General features: G+C 32.5%; 2 long non-coding RNA genes across 4 annotated transcripts; one reads left to right on the top strand and one right to left on the bottom strand.

Annotated features, from left to right (window-relative positions):
* Positions 1-2,687: 2,687 nt before the first annotated feature.
* On the top strand, positions 2,688-10,108 carry LOC134235269 (uncharacterized). 3 transcript variants are annotated; one of them, XR_009985369.1, is made up of 5 exons: positions 2,688-2,840; positions 2,958-3,070; positions 5,894-6,018; positions 7,576-7,685; positions 9,439-10,108. It is a non-coding gene; the product is annotated as an uncharacterized LOC134235269 (long non-coding RNA). The 3 variants fall into 3 exon arrangements; XR_009985368.1 differs by having other exon boundaries at positions 5,891-6,018; XR_009985370.1 differs by lacking the exon at positions 9,439-10,108 and adding an exon at positions 8,269-8,348 and having other exon boundaries at positions 5,891-6,018.
* LOC134235268 (uncharacterized) lies at positions 9,845-11,528 on the bottom strand. The gene is made up of 3 exons (XR_009985367.1): positions 11,376-11,528; positions 10,496-10,652; positions 9,845-9,979 (listed from the first exon to the last, which is right to left on the bottom strand). It is a non-coding gene; the product is annotated as an uncharacterized LOC134235268 (long non-coding RNA).
* Positions 11,529-14,282: the final 2,754 nt, after the last annotated feature.

Here is a 14,282-nt window from a genome sequence, read left to right as displayed (position 1 = left end):
GTTGAAGATGATGAGAAACTATCAGAAGTTGTAAACATGTTAGATGTAAATGAATATAATAATTATGTCTCAACTATGGTTAATGAAGTTCTTTCTGCTGTAGCCATGTAGACTTAAAAACTGCGTATGAAAAATCGTCATTTCATGAAAAAAGAACTTTCATTCTGTCGTCATTATTGTCAGCATTAACATTTTTTTTACTTATTAATGCAGCCACATGACATATATTATATTTAAGTTATTACTTTGCATTATTTTGTACAGAGGCAAAAAGATAATTGGTCTAATGGAGGTATAATGTACATGTGTATACATTAAACTTTACAAAGATTTGAAGTTGGTCCTTTTTGTCAAGCGTGGGAACCGTAACCTTGAAATTAATAATGATACATGTAAACACCTTTCCCTTTGAAATTTACAATAATATTTCATTTCAAAGTATGAAGAATATGGGAGAACAGTAAATTGTCCAGATTGTGTTAAATGGCAGTAGAATTCAAGAAGGTAGCAGATGAAAATGTTGATGATTTTATAGCGTTGAATAGCTCACAAAGACGAGAGTGTACGTATATTGTCTCATTCGTCCAAAAAAAAATCAAGTCATTGCACCTCCTCCAGTAAATAAAAGCAACTGTCAGAAATATCTAACTGTTTGTATCGATGGAATTGGAAATTTATATAAATTGTTTCTTCTTAACACTCAAATGAATATGTTGATCAAATGACTAGTATGATGAATGATGTGTTTACTTTCGTAACTGTATAAAAGGTAATTAAATTTAAGGCTGGTACATTATCCATGTAATGGTTTATAAGGAAATCATAAATTCCCCTCCCTTTTTATGAAATTTTTTTTGGATTCGGTCATTATTTATTAAATTGTGAGCTATGTATGTCTAAATTATGAAATACTGATATAAAACAAGAAGTGTTTGTGAAACACTGATGCCCCCGTAATGCAACATAGCGAAGGTTAAGCTTTCTCAAATGCAGATCAAATATGTTGGTACCAATTAAGGCCTTTTTACAAGAAATGCGAAATATAAAACGCTAGCTACACCTGTTCCAGGGTTATGACCAAGGTTAACATTTTATAATACAGGACAAACTAAATTTCAAGGTGAAAAGGGTCAAGGTTGTTGGGTTCTAAAGAAAGGCTTTGTCTCAATGATTACGTATGGGAAGTATGAAAACGCTGGCCCTTACCGTTCAAAAGTTATGGCCAAGGTTAAAGTTTGTAAAAGTTGTCAAACTCTAAGGTCAAGGTCAAAGGGTCAAGATTCTTGATATCCAATGAAAGGTTTTGTCACAAGCATTACACATGTGAAATAAGAAAGCTCTAGCCCCTACTGTTCAAAAGTTATGGTCAAGGTTAAAGTTTGTAAAAAGTAAGTCAAACTCCAAGGTCAAGGTCAAAGAGTCAAAGTTCTTGATATCAAATGAAAGGTCTTGTCACAGGGATTAAATTTGTGAAGTATGAATGCCCTAGCCCGAACCCTTCAAAAATATGGTCAATGTTGTATTTTTAAAGTAGGTCAAACTCCAAGGTCAAGGTCAAAGGGTCAAAGTTCTTGGTATCCAATGAAAGGTATTTTTATCAGAATTATCACAAGGAATACACATATGAAATATGAAAGTCATAGCTCCACTAAATCAAAAGTTATGGGCAAGGTTAAAGTTTTTGCGGACAAACAGACAAAGAGACAGACGGACAGACAGACGGACACGACAAAAACTATATGCCCCCGAAACTTCGTTTACGGGGGCATAAAAATCCAGATATTATTTTTTTTTGGAGTAGTTTTTAGGTACTTTATGATTAGCGTTTACTGTATTCTTAAAATTTTTTATTTGAAAATATAACAAACTTTGACTTTCAATATTTTCTAAAATTTATATTTGCCAACGACAGTTTTTTCATATTTTGTTAACATAAGCATTCTTAACAATAAGCAACAACATTTATTGGATTCAAATATCCTCGCTAGTTGTTACAGTAATATCAATTCTACCTAAAATTGTCACTTTTTCAAAAATTGGAAAAGTGCCAATTTCATGACCTTTTTGCACTAAAACAAAATGGATGACAAACATTCCGTCTATGCATTTGTGAAGAACTAACCTTTATCCTTTTACTACAAAAAAGAATATCTAATTAATTTGTAAAGTTGCAATTTTATTTCTCCTCAAAATATGACTAAAAAGTTAAAAAATTGCCTCTAATTTTGTTGCATATGAGCTATTTTTAGTAACAGGCCATAAAACTTATACGAGTTTGATCAGCCCGATAAAAATTTGTTTGATTTTCATTCATGCATACTAGATTTGGCTCACAAAGTTTGAAGGCGATCAGAGAAACTTGCTTCTGGAACATTTTGCATGGTTTTCTCTGAGACAGGCACTTAAGAGATATCTCTCAAAGTGAAAGAGATATCTTTCAAAAGGGTCTAAAAGAGATATCTCTGAAGCAAAAAGAGATATCTCTTTATTGCAAAGAGATATCTCTCTTCATTATGTTTATTTAAATTCCATTTGAAATGACTTCTCCCTTTACCGGAAGTGAACTTTTTATTCATTATTCAAAAGCTGAGAAAATTCGGTCCAGAGTCTGTAAGTCTCGTCACGTGACTCGCGAGATTTTACGATAATTTTCACTTCCTCGCACATGGTCATGGTGAATGTGTATTCAGTTCAGCATGTTTCTGGTTTACACACAGCTTTCAGGGGGAAATTAAATAGTTTTACAAAGCCGAAGGGTTGTCCGATTTACGATGTATGAATTTCATGTCATAAGAAATTGGGTGCGAGCGTCCACCAGGAATATTTCGATCGAAATACAGGTAAACAAATCAGAGAGTGTCATCCTTTTCTTGTTTATTTTGAGGGAAAATGAAGTGTTTTATTCTTAACCGAATGAATTAGTTTCAAAATTATCTTTTGCCTTAATTTGTTAACAGATTTCTCTTGAATCCGAGATGTTATTCATCAGCTGATTATAGAGGAGGAGTTTTGTCATTGATGGGAACCAACGTCATATTTATGATATTGTGGCTGCATCACTTTTGTTTGGGTAATTTTTTAATATACTTTTTATGCCCCCGTAAATGAGGTTTCGGGGGTAATTAGTTTTTGTCGTGTCCGTCTGTCTGTCTGTCTCTCTGTTTGTCCGCAAAAACTTTCACCATGCCAATAACTTTTGATTTAGTGGAGCTATGACTTTCATATTTCATATGTATATTCCTTGTAAAGACCTTTCTTTGGGTACCACCAAATTTGACCTATTGACCTTGACCTTGGAGTTTGATCCACTTTAAAAATACAACATTGACAGAAATTTTTGAAGGGTTAGGACTAGGGCATTCATACTTCACAAATTTAATCCTTGTGACAAGACCTTTCATTTGATTTCAAGAACCTTGACCATCTGACCTTGACCTTGGTGTTTGAGCTACTTTTACCAAACTTTAACCTTGACCATAACTTCTGAATAGTTGGGGCTAGAGCTTTCATATTTCACATGTGTAATCCTTGTGACAATACCTTTCATTGGATATCAAGAATCTTGACCCTTTGACCTTGACCTTAAAGTTTGACCTACTTTTTACAAACTTTAACCTTGGCCATAACTTTTGAACGGTAAGGGCCAGTGCTTTCATACTTCCCATACATAATCTTTGAGACAAGGCCTTTCTTTAGAACACAACAACCTTGACCCTTTGACCTTGACCCGGAATTTGTCCTATCTTTTAAGATGTTAACATTGGTCATAACCCTGGAGCAGGTTTAGTTAGTGTTTACATTTCTCATTTCTTGTGAGAAGACCTTACTTTGGTACGAATTAACATATAATTTGATTTGCATTTGAGAAAGCTTAACTGTCGCTAAATTGCCATACGGGGGCATCAGTGTTTCACAAACACATCTTGTTTTTCAGTAAATTTTAACCTGCTTTGTATTAGTGGATTATTTTTTTGAGCATTAAATGTTTGTAGCAATTTAGATCTATTTCACAAGGATAAGGCCATACCAATTTGTAAAATAGTTCTTCGGATTTTCAAAAATAAAAAGTGAGGCGAGCGAGCGAAATTTTTTTATTAATATTTTTTATTTTGGGTTTCAAAATTATGAGGCGAGCGAATATAATTTATACATATATATATTTTTTAATAAAGTGTTATTTCAAAATACGTGAACCTAAAAAATAAAGATAGATATCATTTGCATACCACATGAACTTATCATTCTTAACTTTTTGGGGATTTTTTTTAATAAGTAAAAATGTGTCAAATTTCAAAGACTTTACTTTCATAAATGTAATGTTTTCAAACATCTCCTCTGCTTCCATTTCTATTGCTGTGTATGAAACAACTTTGTACCCATTGTTTTTAACTATAGTACACAGTGTTGTGCAATTAAAAATATCAAGTACTAGCCCACAGGCTAGTGGCAAATGCAAAGTTATTAGCCCAAATACAGGGGCAAAAATTAAAATAATTGAACTATAAAATAATGTTGAAAAAGATATTAATTGCTGATAAAAGTCAGGGTACTGAGGTCATTCTTTTTAAAGTCAAAGTTTTAATTCTCAAAATCAAATTCAGTCATGTTTAAATATTATGAAATAAAGTTAAAATGAACTTCAATAAATTATCTTCCCTTTCTCTGATCATTGCACCAGCTCATTTAGAATGAAATTAAATTCATTTTGTTTTCATCTTAAATCATTCAAAACAAAAGAAATGCATTTTATGTGAGTCACAAAACACTTATCTTTCAGTTGATTGAGTGATCGTAAATAATTTAAAGATATAGCTGCATGTATTTACCATAGAAGGAGGAATAGAAGAAATTCGGATTAGGAAAAAAACGATCGTTTTTGGAAGTAAATAAGTCAGGTAGTTCTGCAAAACGGATAAGATTATGGAGATTTATTGACAGGAGGAGTATTGTTGTCTGGAAAATATAAACTGGTTGGGAATTTTATAGCCAAAAACGAGTTAAAATACCGGTTGTGCTTTTCATGTATTGCGTGTGTAGTTATATTTTTTACTAGCCCGACGGGCTACCTCCTTGTAGAAAACCACTATCCCGACCCCCAAAAATGTTAGCCCCGGGCGTCAGGGGATGCTAATTGCACACCCCTGGTACATATGAACAGTTAAACAGACATGGTGCAAAACTTCACAAACTGCTTCAATCTCACTATAAATCCCGCGCATCTGTCATACAAGTTTCAAAGTTCATGTGTGTTTGGTGCAAAAAAAAAATTGTAGTCGGCTTTTTTTGGAAGCGCGCGCGGACATTTTTTTTTGTAATATTATAATTTGCATTTGTAATAAATAGAAGCGGCGAATACGACGAACTATATTAGAAATTGGTATGGCCTAAGATGTTCATATATTTTGCCATCTCTCTGCATTAAATAAAATTTAGATGACCATATTTCTCACTTTAGAGAGTATGTTTCCTGTTTATAGAACATGCTTTATGGATTTTGGTAAATTTTTCTGTCTGTTCAAATTCGCCTGCATGGCACAGTGGTTAGAGTGTCTGCTCTAGTAGAGTCGCGAAATAAGGTGTTGATCCTTACATCATGAGTTTGAATCCCACTGTGGGATGTGGAGACCTGTCCTTGGGATGATACAGTATAACTGTGGCCCCTTGTTGCAGTAGCTCAGGTGTTGGCACAAAAAAGATCCCTTCCTGCTCAATCAGTCAATGGCCCTGAGTGCTGAGTATAGGTCATTAGGACAAAATTTGCAGCTCTCCACTGTCGTTTCCATATGAGTGAAAAATTCTTGAGAGGAACGATAAACAATAAACAATCAATCTGTCTGTTCAATTTATTCACTGATATTACACAACTGTATACACTAAAACTTATTTATAGCAGCGAGGTACAAGAGAACCAGTAACACAGATAAAAGATGCAGTTCCTAAGAGATCCAAAGTCAGCAGCACCTAAGACCAAACTGACTTTGAATTATCAGCATCCAAAACAATGCAAATCAAATACAGGTATGAAATTGATGCAACAAATAAGTTCTAAGACAAATATAAAATTTATTTTTTATAAGACATAGCATATCAAAATGACTAATATACTAGTCAACAACTGGCCAGCTTTAAAAATATATTTGTTTGATGTACTCCTACCCACTTTTATCAAGGTTGGCAGGTAGGTTGGTAGGTACCGGTAGTTTTTTTATGCCCCACCATGATTATGGCCTGGGCATATAGTGTTTGTCATGACTGTCTTCTGTCTTTCTGTCCATGCATCACACTTTGCGTTTAGCTCAGTTCAAAGCCCAGTTTCAAAGAAACTATACAGGATATTTCATCAAACTTTGCTGATAGATATTGATAAGAGCTATGCAACTGCATCAACATTTTCTGTCCTTGACCTTTCCTTTGACCTTGACCTCACTTTTCTTAAATTAGTGTTTAACTTAGTTTTAAACATACCATTCAAGATGGTGTTTTAGCAAAACTCAGTTATAACAAAGTTGCTGGGACCTATGAAATTACTTCGCTATATCCATAATTCATTATAATCGTATAAGAAATTCATTGAAATTTTATAGCTGGGAATCCAAGATGACTTCGCTATACCCATGAATTCGCAATATTTGTTCGTACGAAACGAGATTTACTGTATCAAACTTACCATACTGATGAGAGCTTTTCAACTGAAACAAACATTTTTTGTCCTTGGCCTTTCTTTTGACTTTGACCTCAGTTTTCCTAAGTTAGTGTCAAACTTCATATGGTGATGCATTCTGATGTAAGCAATTCAACTGCATCAACATGACATTGACCTTTTATTTGACCTTGACCTCACATCTCTGAAATTAGTGTCAAACTTCATATGCTGATACATACTGATGTAAGCAATTCAACTGTAACATTTTTCAAGATATTCTGATCAAATTTCATACAAATTTTCATTTTGCATGACTAATATACCCTTGGCGGGCATTCCTGTCCTGTGGACATATTTCTAGTTTTTTTTTTCTCATATGTCTTACTGCATTGAATTAATTGATAACTGTCATATTTAAAACCACAGACTCAAAAATCTGTTAATGTTTTCATTTAGTTACAAAGACTTTGTATTTATAAATTAAAAAGCATCCTAAAAAAAATATGATACCTTATCTTTAAAACATCTATGGAAATTAAGGGGGGTGTTAAAAAATTTTAAGTGCCCCCAAGAAATGAATGCAAATGGGTAGGGGCTATTTGAACAGGTCGGTCAGAGTACATCAAACAAATCATTTTTTTTATTGTTGGCCTAGGAAGGGTACCCTAAATATGAAAATGCAACAAATATTTTTAAATAAAAAGATTTTAAATGAAAATATTTTTTATGTATAAAAAGGACAATTTTTATTCTGATTTTCTTGTAAAATCATTGATAAAATTTAATGAAGAAAGTTAAGATTTGTAAATGGATATTTGTAAGATTTATAACTCATTATTTGTCAGGCACCTTAGTCCTACATCATTATCAGTTGCACATACAACTATGGCCTATGTAATAATTCAATATTACAGAAGCTTGCTAAATTACAGGTTTTGTCTGTACATCTGGCAATCTTGGGGCAATACTGGATGGTTTTAACTAAGAACTGATCCAGCATGAAGACCAGCCATGTGCCTCACCTGTCATGACATTATTAAAGGTAAGTGTCCCTATAAGCAAAGAATCTGACAAAGCAAAACCTTCATCTTAAAAGATTTACATTTAATACTTATTTGATTGGTAGTTTTAATTATTTTTTTTTCTTCTACGCAGCCTTTTATTTAGCATTTCTGAGTACTGCATGGTATATGATCCATATATACACTGCACAAACACAAGACAATTTTCACCCACTCACCACCACAATTGCACACACTCACACAGTGCACTTTCTAAAATTAAAAATAATGAGATGTTTGTAAAATACTTATGCCCCCCTCCCCCCACATTGGAATTTTTTATCTAAGTCCAAAAAGGCATTACTCTGTCAAAAATGGTGCAAGGATACCCAAAAGAGAACTTGACCTAGATATTCCTGATCATCTGATAAATCTGTATAATTGCATTTCACTATGTGCAACCCCTGCAAAGGAAATGAACAGAAACTGCAAGTAATTGGAATTTTTCTAAAGCCAAGGGGTATAACTCTGTCAAAAATGGCGCGATGATCATACCCAAAACAGAACTTGACCTAGATATTCATCTGATATACCTGTAAGGCTGTATACCAAATTTCATTTCAGTGCAATGGTTGTGAAGAAAATGAATGGAAACTAAATGGACTGACAGACAGCAGCAAAGCAATATGCCCTCCTTTCTTCAAGGGGGGGGGGGGGCATAATAAATGTACATATATGTAAACATATGACAGTTAAACATAAAATTTATCCCAAAACAAAACAGATGTACCCAAATGTGTAGATATAAATTAATAAAAAATTACAATTTTGATTTTTTCATCACTTGTTTGTACACATTATCATACAGGACCCATTTACTGAGTATTTTGTCCTTAACTTTTTCACAACAATTTTCTATGTTTCTGTAATACTTGAATAACTTTACTGCATCAATAAATAATGGTTTACTATCTTGTGATCTTGAATAGTAAATAAAATTTTTTGCAACTAATAAAAGAAAATTTTCTAAACAACTTCCTTCTATATTAACAAGTAAAACAGTTCTTTTGGATATTTTGTAATCTTTTTCAATGACACTAAACCTTTGTACAAATTGATTCCAAAATTCAGTCACATTAATATACACAATCATAAAATAAGTCAATTATTGTCTATTGTTTATATCCTGTTTCTATGTCTGTTTGTCTTTTGTCAACTTTAACCTCCACCATAACTTTTGAACCATGAGAGATACAGACTTCATATTTAATATGCCTACTCCACTAATTAAATTCTTTCAAAAGACACCAAGGTCTATGACCTTGTGACCTTGACCTATATGCTAAAAATAGCTTTTTTAAAACTTTCGCCTTAACTTTTTATACATTTAAGATAGAGAAATCATATTTGGAATGCCTTCTTCATTAATTATGCTCTTTCAAATGACACCAAGGCCAGTGAACTTTTGACCTTTAATGTGACTTTAATGCTATAAATACCATTTTGAACTTTCACCATACCTTTTGTAGTGTACCGTTAAAGATAGAGACTTCATATTTGATTTGCATACTCCACTAATTAAGCTCTTTCAAATGACACCAAGGCCAATGACCTTGTGACCTTGACTATGACCTATATGCTTAAAAAAACTTGTTTGAATTTGTTGCCGCCTAGTGCATAGTGTTTCACAAACACATCTTGTTTTGAAGTAGTTTTAATATTTGAATTTCTGTAGAATTTTATGTTACATATAAAAACCAAAAATTTTTAAAATGAAAATCATTTTTATTTCAGTACTTTGTGACAGTGGGATGATGGAATATTGAAGAATGGACATGGCTCTATATTACTGCATCAGAGATCAATCCAGGTTTACTTATAAATCATAGAAAAACACTTAAACAGTCAAGCATCATTTGAAGCTACATGTGTCACCGCTTTAACAATATGCCTGCTTATGTAACCAAGAAAGCACAGTGACCAGTTGTACCTATGATGTCGGACAAGATCCCGAAAAAACTTCCAGTACACTCATCACTACCTGCAAAGAATTGAAAATTCTAAATGACTTGTATCAACACTTTTGTACTTCATCTGACTTGTATTTTCAATACTCATTAGCTTTTAGCTTCCTGCAAACAAAATTTCATAAGTACTAACTTGCAGGTGTAAAATATTTGAAACAGTTTGCTTGTCCCAAAGGAAATTCTGCCAATTAGCAGTGGCATGAGCAGTTGATTGATGTCACAGTTCCACCAGCAAAGTATTTGTAGCTGAATGGTGCCATGTAAAACACTTTTCACAAGAACATGGAAAACATCCTAGAAGTGAGGATCTACAAGAAATTAAGAGAATACTTTCTTGAATATTTTCAATGTTATAAAATGCTTGTGTACATCCTTTATATATAAAACTAATTACGCATGTAACTACCAAATATACAAATTAAACTTCAATCCTTAAATTTGTTCTTAAGTTTATTTATATTGTATTAAAATAAGCCTGCAATATTTGTCTTGTTATACTGAAGGATTCAATGTTAAAATGTAGTTCATTGAAAAAATGTGCAACCATTCTGCGCAGTTAGCAATTTTCATGGAGAACCTATCGATGTGCATTTGCAATTGTTGGGATGACAGGCACACAGTAGAAGAATTGTACTTGTTAATAAATGTTTTTTACCAATCAAATTTCAAATTGATAATTTAATAAGAAAGCATATGACAAATTTAACTATCATTATGGCCCATTGATTCACCATGGTGTTTGAGCTTTTGTGGACTTGATACTTAACTAGTAAGTTTGAAATATTGAAGTAAAGAAAAGTGCAGCCCAAAAAATTATCCTGTACCTGATTTAAAATGCGTGCCATCCTTAACTACTTGGGAGTTGCCGCACTCTTCATGAGTATAAGAATTATTGGATATGCCTCATTAACAGGTCTATACTGGTACATGGATGACACATTCAGTCGAAGCATTGTCCCTTTTTCAGTACCTCCTGGATCTCTGTAAAATATGACAAATGTAGATAAAATGTTCTACCATTGAATGATGAATGTCTTATGGACCCAGTGCAGACCTGTTTGGTGACAACATTGGATAAATTGGGGATTGTTCTAGCTAAGACAAATAAGAAAATTCCTATTTCTAATGCCTATTTTAAGAAAATAAAATGTCTTTCTCATAATTGTAAGAGTATTTGGGAACACGGGCACCTGAAGTATGGATGATACCCCCCTTTTTTTGTTAAATTTAAAAAAAATATTAAAAAAAGGGGGGGGGGGTATTATCCATACTTCAGGTGCCTGTGTTTGGGAAGAGGGTCATAAGGCTTTACAGTTAATATATTGATCGTACATGTATGTCGTTTAACGGTCTTACAGTTAATATTGAAGTTGAATATATACATCCCTGTTTACATGAAAGAAGTAATGTTGGACGTTTTTATTTTTGGAGTATTAATTAATTAAAAAATAACATTAATTCTATCAGGATTATGTTTAATCGACGTAGTAATCAATCCTGCATTCCCGTGATCGATGAAATTGGGTGCATGTAGGCCATTTCGAATTTGTTTTTATTGACTTCGCATTCTATATCCCCGGCTCAGCTGTCCTGTGAGCTAAATAAATGAACTAAATATAATATGGAACCAATCTTTGGGGGACGTTTTGGTTTGAAATCCTGTTACTTTCGCTTAAAACAATAAAGCAATTAAACGTTGTTTACCTGTATCAATCAGTCCATTTTATCCTCTTCTTTTCCATAACCAGAAAACGAACGACTTAACAGACATTACTTCCTGTTTCGCTTTCGTTTTTAACGGGAGAATTAGTTATTTTATTTTAAGGGTGATTGGAAAAGAGATATCTCTTTCATTAAAAGAGATATCTCTTTAGCTTAGAAAGATATCTTTTTTTGAAAATCTAAAGAGATATCTCTCTAATTAAGAGAGATATCTCTTTTAAACTTGTTAAAGAGATATCTCTCTAACTTTAAGAGATATCTCTCTCGTTTAAAGATATATCTCTCTAGCTTATTAAGATATCTCTCTTACTAAAAGAGATATCTCTCTTTCAAAAAGAGATATCTCTTTTGTTGAAAGAGATATCTCTCTAAAGTATTAAGATATCTCTATTAGTCAAAGAGATATCTCTATAAGCTAAAGAGATATCTCCATAAGCTAAAGAGATATCTCTCTATGCTAGAGAGATATCTCTCATTTTGAAAGAAAAATTTATTTTACGAATAAATAGTAAAAGGGCTTGCCATACACTACAGTTATTTTTTCTTGTATTTTATAATTTCCACAGCTTTGAAATTAATTTTAAAATGTACTTGAAAATTAATCATGAATTAAACTTCAATTCCTGATGATTTACTTTCCTCTAAACGCTAGCAAATGGCTGTTTGTGGTCACGGACGTCGAAAGGAAACTCTTTTGAACCAACATTACAAAACTTTATACAGGACTGTTTCGGACCATTAAAAGGCAAATTAAGTGTAAAATGTAAGAGTTAAATATATGAATTATTATAGAATACCATTCTAAAAGCCAGAGAAAGCTTAAACTACACGAAATAAATACCTAAAGCAGCGACGAAAAATCGTCGGCGTAAATCGAAGGTTTTTACAACGCTTGGATCTGTAGCTCTCTGCTTTATCTGTCCGAATTTTCTCAAGCAGAGAGCTACAGTTCTGCAGCTAGTGTAGTAGAAAATAGTACGTTCTCATTGTTTAAAAATATTTTTTATCAGAAGTGTGCATTATTACCCGGGAGTTTGTAGGGGGGGGGGTGTACTAAAATTATACAGATACTTTACATGTACCTTTTAGATTGTTTTGAATCAAATTTATCACTTCCAGATATTGAATTTGCACAAAAAGTCTACACCTTGAGGAATATACATATAACATTTTAAAGTTTTAATTTTTGTTTGTGTTTGTTTTAGAATACTTGTTTTATAAAAATTGTATAATTCATTTGACAACTTGATCAGTTCTGCAGGAGAACTTCTTTCATCAGTGGATCAGGAATTTCACTTAATACCGGTAATAATGACTTTATTTAGTAACAAAAAGTGGCTTTTAGTCGCCCAGTACGAGTTTCTCTGTTATTTCAACAAGTAAGCATACCAATGTTTATGCTACCAAACTGGAGAATGTTCCGGTTAAAATAATTTTTTAAACTGAAATTAGGTTACTAACAAACAAGTCAATGTTTCCATTTCAAGCAGATAATTTATTCTTCACCATTAAGGATATCTGATCCTCAGCCAGGAATGATAACTCCAAAAATTAATATTTAATTTGAAATGCATGAAAATGAAGGTTGAAAATGAAATTTTTTCATGCAACAATTTTCATTTTATTCATCTTTATAAGATTCAAGGTTTTTGGAAGTCTTAGAAAAGGTCTTATAAAAGTTGACATTTGTACCCTATAAAAGGGGAAAAAATAATACAGTTTTAGAGAAATAGGATTTTCCTGAATCCAGGCTTAGATACCAATGTTTATTAACATGATATGAAATGCAAAGTGATTTGTGGGTCTTGCAATGATAGCAAAAACCGTTCCCCTTATGTACATGTACTATAGAATATATGACGGAAATAGAAGACAAAAAATACCACATAAGTATAAAAATCATGACAATTTCTCTGAATGCCTGGATACCTATTGTTTTTAAATCTAAAATATAATTGTTGATCAATTTGCAATTAGAAAATGCATTGCAGATATTCCAAATCGCTTTTTCTGCAAAAAATATTGGAGATTTGGCAATTTTCCCTATATAATATAACTTTAATCTTTAACTTTAAAGAAATTCTGTGGACAAATTTACATACCTTCGTGGATTCAAAGATACTTTTATGAGTATTTTTGATTACTTAACTGCTAATATTATATACCTGAGGATCGGACTACCTTTTGTTATGATTTTGTCAATGAAGAATAGCTACTTTAAATCAATTTGAGGTACATTTCAAGTTGTTTGTTCAATGTACCAGAGGATGGCGCATGTCTCCTACTAGTATTTAATTCTGTTGCCAATATAATAATTTTACATGTTGTTCTTTGATTTTTTGAAGATAATTATAAACCAGTCTATAAATCACAAGGCAATTATAAGAATGTTGAATATTTAGATGACAAAGGTAAACCCCCCCCCCCCCCCCCAAAGGAGGTATTTGAGGAACGTATCATTTGACCTTGAACTCAGAATTTCCCACGGTCTGTGGTCAATACAATGACCTGACTGTTTGTTGGATGGTATTTTGAATGACATGCATCATACACATTGTTGGGTCATTTTTTCAGATATCTAATTTTTAAATACAGATTAAAATACCACAGGCACCTGACGTTACTTATGTTTACTTTTAATAAAAGTATACAGGGTAGGGGGTTCATTTTTATATTGAAAGAAATATTAGTTATGTCAAGTGCCCCTGCAAATTATTTTCATTATCCAGATCATACATAAAATAAACACAACTAATTCATCAGAATCAATGACAAAGAAACAAAGCAGTTTGCCTCATTCTTTTAATTTATAGCAATTTACAGATTATAAATACACTATGTACAATTAACAACATTGTTGATACATTTCATATGCATTCAATTGTTTAA

The sequence above is a fragment of the Saccostrea cucullata genome, unplaced genomic scaffold, assembly GCF_032062105.1.
Source record: "Saccostrea cucullata isolate Sc308-1 unplaced genomic scaffold, CSIRO_AGI_Scuc_v1 ctg3669, whole genome shotgun sequence".
NCBI classification, from domain to species: domain Eukaryota; kingdom Metazoa; phylum Mollusca; class Bivalvia; order Ostreida; family Ostreidae; genus Saccostrea; species Saccostrea cuccullata.
This window is presented reverse-complemented; position numbering and strand designations above follow the sequence as displayed.